General features: G+C 48.3%; 7 non-coding genes and 1 pseudogene across 7 annotated transcripts; all 8 read left to right on the top strand.

The window, feature by feature from the left end:
* The first annotated feature begins 65 nt into the window (after positions 1–65).
* Positions 66–184, top strand: LOC143110644 (5S ribosomal RNA). The gene has a single exon (XR_012984302.1). It is a non-coding gene; the product is annotated as a 5S ribosomal RNA (ribosomal RNA).
* Positions 185–257: 73 nt separating this feature from the next.
* LOC143110782 (5S ribosomal RNA) lies at positions 258–376 on the top strand. Its single transcript, XR_012984427.1, has one exon. It is a non-coding gene; the product is annotated as a 5S ribosomal RNA (ribosomal RNA).
* Positions 377–449: 73 nt separating this feature from the next.
* On the top strand, positions 450–568 carry LOC143110781 (5S ribosomal RNA). Its single transcript, XR_012984426.1, has one exon. It is a non-coding gene; the product is annotated as a 5S ribosomal RNA (ribosomal RNA).
* Positions 569–641: 73 nt separating this feature from the next.
* On the top strand, positions 642–760 carry LOC143110893 (5S ribosomal RNA; annotated as a pseudogene).
* A 73-nt stretch (positions 761–833) lies between these two features.
* On the top strand, positions 834–952 carry LOC143110603 (5S ribosomal RNA). Its single transcript, XR_012984265.1, has one exon. It is a non-coding gene; the product is annotated as a 5S ribosomal RNA (ribosomal RNA).
* Positions 953–1,024: 72 nt separating this feature from the next.
* Positions 1,025–1,143, top strand: LOC143110918 (5S ribosomal RNA). Its single transcript, XR_012984471.1, has one exon. It is a non-coding gene; the product is annotated as a 5S ribosomal RNA (ribosomal RNA).
* A 73-nt stretch (positions 1,144–1,216) lies between these two features.
* Positions 1,217–1,335, top strand: LOC143110674 (5S ribosomal RNA). Its single transcript, XR_012984329.1, has one exon. It is a non-coding gene; the product is annotated as a 5S ribosomal RNA (ribosomal RNA).
* A 72-nt stretch (positions 1,336–1,407) lies between these two features.
* Positions 1,408–1,526, top strand: LOC143110505 (5S ribosomal RNA). Its single transcript, XR_012984177.1, has one exon. It is a non-coding gene; the product is annotated as a 5S ribosomal RNA (ribosomal RNA).
* Positions 1,527–5,000: the final 3,474 nt, after the last annotated feature.

Here is a 5,000-nt window from a genome sequence, read left to right as displayed (position 1 = left end):
TTCCATCCACACTAGACTGTTGCAGGCAGAACGGTTGATGAACGTGTCCGAGTGGTTCAGTAATCGCTTACGGCCATACCACGCTGAGCACGCCCGCTCTCGTCTGATCTCGGAAGCTAAGCAGCGTCGGCCCTGGTTAGTACTTGGATGGGAGACCGCCTGGGAATACCAGGTGCTGTAAGCGTTTTGCTTTTCCATCCACACTAGACTGTTGCAGGCAGAACGGTTGATGAACGTGTCCGAGTGGTTGATTAATGGCTTACAGCCAGACCACGCTGAGCACGCCCGCTCTCGTCTGATCTCGGAAGCTAAGCAGCGTCGGCCCTGGTTAGTACTTGGATGGGAGACCGCCTGGGAATACCAGGTGCTGTAAGCGTTTTGCTTTTCCATCCACACTAGACTGTTGCAGGCAGAACGGTTGATGAACGTGTCCGAGTGATTGAGTAATGGCTTACAGCCAGACCACGCTGAGCACGCCCGCTCTCGTCTGATCTCGGAAGCTAAGCAGCGTCGGCCCTGGTTAGTACTTGGATGGGAGACCGCCTGGGAATACCAGGTGCTGTAAGCGTTTTGCTTTTCCATCCACACTAGACTGTTGCAGGCAGAACGGTTGATGAACGTGTCCGAGTGGTTGAGTAATGGCTCACAGCCAGACCACGCTGAGCACGCCCCCTCTCGTCTGATCTCGGAAGCTAAGCAGCGTCGGCCCTGGTTAGTACTTGGATGGGAGACCGCCTGGGAATACCAGGTGCTGTAAGCGTTTTGCTTTTCCATCCACACTAGACTGTTGCAGGCAGAGCGGTTGATGAACGTGTCCGAGTGGTTGAGTAATCGCTTACGGACATACCACGCTGAGCACGCCCGCTCTCGTCTGATCTCGGAAGCTAAGCAGCGTCGGGCCTGGTTAGTACTTGGATGGGAGACCGCCTGGGAATACCAGGTGCTGTAAGCATTTTGCTTTTCCATCCACCCACCCGCGTGCAGGCAAAGCGGTTGAGGAACGTGTCCAAGTGGATGAGTAATCGCTTACGGCCATACCACGCTGAGCACGCCCGCTCTCGTCTGATCTCGGAAGCTAAGCAGCGTCGGGCCTGGTTAGTACTTGGATGGGAGACCGCCTGGGAATACCAGGTGCTGTAAGCGTTTTGCTTTGCCATCCACACTAGACTGTTGCAGGCAGAGAGGTTGATGAACGTTTCCGAGTGGTTGAGTAATAGCTTACGGCCATACCACGCTGAGCACGCCCACTCTCGTCTGATCTCGGAAGCTAAGCAGCGTCGGGCCTGGTTAGTACTTGGATGGGAGACCGCCTGGGAATACCAGGTGCTGTAAGCGTTTTCCTTTTCCATCCACACACCCGCGTGCAGGCAGATCGGTTGAGGAACGTGTCCGCGTGGTTGAGTAATCGCTTACGGCCATACCACGCTGAGCACGCCCGCTCTCGTCTGACCTCGGAAGCTAAGCAGCGTCGGGCCTGGTTAGTACTTGGATGGGAGACCGCCTGGGAATACCAGGTGCTGTAAGCGTTTTGCTTTTCCATCCACACTAGACTGTTGCAGGCAGAGCGGTTGTTGACCGTGTCCGAGTGGTTCAGTAATCGCTTACGGCCATACCACGCTGAGCACGCCCGCTCTCATCTGATCTCTGGAAGTTAACCCTCTAGGCGCCACAGGCGACTATAGTCGACAAGATGCGGCACTGAATAAAACGGCCGATTTTGTCAAATAGGGTGTCATAATTCGTTCAATCTCCACTCCACTAGATGGCAGACATGTCATACGTCATCACCGAGTCGAAAAATCGTCCTGCTTCTATACAAAATCTTCCCGCTAGAGCTCATTGAATCAGTGCGAGAAATACCGGAGCTAGTGTGCGTGTGTGCCATTTTTATCAGAGCGGTATTGTCAACGTGAGAGAGTATTTGCACTACATTATCGTGTAATGGCATCAGAAAAGTTTACCCGCAATGAAGTGTTGGGTTTTCTATTCGCTGACCCTGATTCTGAAGGAGAATATCTGCCTTCAGAAAATGACGGTGATTCGTTTACTCACCACGCTTCAGATGCGTCCCTGCCTTGCAATGGTGCAGCTGGACAAAGTTTAGACCTACACCAAGCACAAATAAATCCTTTGCCCAATGTAGATGGTCCTTTGCCCAGTGTTAGTGCTGGGAACAATGTTTCACGGGGTCGTAGTGTTCATCGGGAAGTTAGCAGGCGTGTTAGTGATGTGGGAAACGAGGCTGGAAGTTATGTGGGGGTCCAGTCTTTTTATAGCGCTAGCCAGCTAGCTTCTTTGTCTTCTGACCGTGTGCCTCTCCTCAATCGCGGCAACAGTAACGTGTTGTTGGATCATTTGTCTAATGCCACTGGGGATGTTAGACGAGGTCGAAGTGTTCATAGGACAGTTAGGGGGCAACGTGGAGGCAGGGGGAGTCGCAATGAGAATGACAGTAGGCCTAGTTCGAGCTGTGCAACTTCTCTCCACTCGGCGCGCGCGCGAGGCAGATCAGGCCGTGCTAGTCGCAGCAGGAGCAGAGGCGGTGTGACACGGGGCAGAGGAGCCATGAATAGTTTAGTGCAAGGTGATGGCTTTGAGTACTTGGCCAATGAGGAGCAGTACCAAAGTTGGATCACGCCCTTTGATCAGCCAATTGGTTATCTGGGGGAAAGAGAACTCTCCAATGCCAATTCGCCCCTAGATTTTCTATCACTCTTTCTGTCTGATGAGTTCTGGAATTTACTTGTTGTTGAGACAAATCGCTATGCCAATCAGTTTTTAGCCTCCCATCAACTCCAGCCACACTCCAGATTTCATCAATGGTCTGACGTAACTGTCAGTGAAATGAAAGCCTTCTTTTCTCTGCATTTGAGTATGGGTCTGGTAGAGAAGTCAGAGTTGGAGGATTATTGGGCTGAATATTGGCCAACAGCAACACCTGGATTTGGGAAGGTGATGTCCAGGAATAGATTTGAGATGATTTTGTCTTTCCTTCATTTCAGCAATAATGAGGAGTATGTTGACAGGGGTCAGCCAGGCTATGACAGGCTATTCAAAATCCGCCCAATTATTAATTTGGTCATCCCCCGGTTTTCAGCAATGTATGGTCCATCTAAACAGCTGTCACTGGATGAAATGACCATTGCATTCAAAGGGAAATCAACCCTAAAAATGTATAATCCAAACAAACCAGACAAATATGGTTACAAAGTATTTGTTCTGAGTGAAGCAAAGTCAGGCTATGTGCTACAGTGGTCCATGTACACTGGACAAAATAGGCCTAATGCTGATTTCGGTGCCACACACCTTGTTGTCCGTGAGCTGATGGCCCCGTACACAGGGAAAGGGCATGAGGTGTACATGGACAGCTATTACACCTCGCCAGCCATAGCAGATGAGCTGGCAAACAATGATTCGGGTTTGTGTGGGACTGTCAGCAGTAACAGGAAGGGGATGCCAAAGGGCCTCACCCGTGAACAGCTGCCATTGAGCAAGGGAGATGACCCAGTCTTCATGAGGAAGGGGAAAATGCTAGCTTGTGCGTGGCATGATACAAAGCGCCTTACAATGCTCTCTACACTGCATTCCAACACATGTGTCAGAAAGCGCATCAGGACCAAACACACTGATAGTGGCTATAGGGAGATAAATAGGCCTGTTTGTGTTGATGACTACAATTCATACATGGGGGGTGTCGACACAGCAGACCAGAGAATGAAGACCTACCTCTTTCCCCATAGATCAAGGAAATGGTACAATAGGATTTTCAATGGCATTCTCAGTGTAAGCATGGTGAATGCCCACATCATTTACTGCCGCTGCACTGCTGCTCCTCACAAGCCCCTGAAAGTCTTCGTGCAGGATGTCATCACTGCTTTACTGGAAGGCTTCTCCAGGAAAGAGAGCAACAAAGGCCGAAAGTCATCCTCACTGGGAGACATGCCACAGAGACTCACTGAGCGCCACTTTATGTGCCAGGCTGATAGTAAGCCAGATTGTGTCGTTTGTTCTGATCGGACCCGCCCTAAAGGCCGCCGTCAGACAAAATACATGTGTAGGCAGTGTGGGGTGGGTCTTTGTGTTGTGCCTTGCAATGAGAGGTACCACACCCTGAAACACTACAAGAAATGTCACCTGGATGGATAGGGAGTCATTATCTCTACAGCAAAAGGCCTGCTACATAAATTCTTTTTTTTGTCTGCCATTTATTAGTAATGATTTAGACTGTTGATTTACTATCTATTTCCCTGACCATAGTAGTGTACACTATGTGTTCTTTTTTGTGAGTTCATGTCCTTGTGATGTATGTGTCTTCGTCAGCTAAAAAAAACAACCAAAAAAACATCAACAAAAACAACAAAAAGAAAAAAAAATACTAACATTGTCTCTCGTCTTGTCTCGTCATCTCACTCCTGATCTGTGCCTTGCCGTGGCGAGTGAGCTTTTGAACTAAACAGGTCTTGTCTACTTGTGTTTGTGTGTCATATGAATAATATATATGTACCCCATACATGGCTTCAGAGTGCCTACTGTATGTAGTAAATGGAAAATCTCTACAGCAAAAGGCCAACCTACAGCTACATTCATTCGGTTTGTTACTGCCATTTATTAGTAATGATTTACACAGTTTGTTTACTACTTACTATTTACCTGAGCATTCAGTATTGTGCAATATAGCACACAGAAGATGAGGGACATTTTGAGGGGAAAGAAGTGCTGAATTTTATCATTCAAACATGTGACTTTTCATGAAAATTCTATAATCCAAGATGGCCGCCACGTCATATGACGTCATATGACGTCATAATATGCAAATTAGATGGGGAAATTTAATCCCTACATAAACTTTGGGTCATCCTTAATATTTCTCTAATTTACAGAAAGTCTCTATCTCTTATCACTTTTAAGATATAGCCTTTTGAAATTAAGATGTCAAAATCGAACGTTTTGAAAAAAAACCTCTGGCGCCTAAAGGGTTAAGCAGCGTCGGGCCTGGTTAG

This window comes from Alosa pseudoharengus, unplaced genomic scaffold (genome assembly GCF_046254945.1).
Source record: "Alosa pseudoharengus isolate Yale_2024_CS ecotype anadromous, Long Island Sound unplaced genomic scaffold, YU_APseudo_1.1 YU_APseudo_1.1_scf_7, whole genome shotgun sequence".
Taxonomy (NCBI): Eukaryota; Metazoa; Chordata; class Actinopteri; order Clupeiformes; family Clupeidae; genus Alosa; species Alosa pseudoharengus.
The sequence above is the reverse complement of the archived record's forward strand: the minus strand, read 5'-3'. Positions and strand labels throughout refer to the sequence as shown.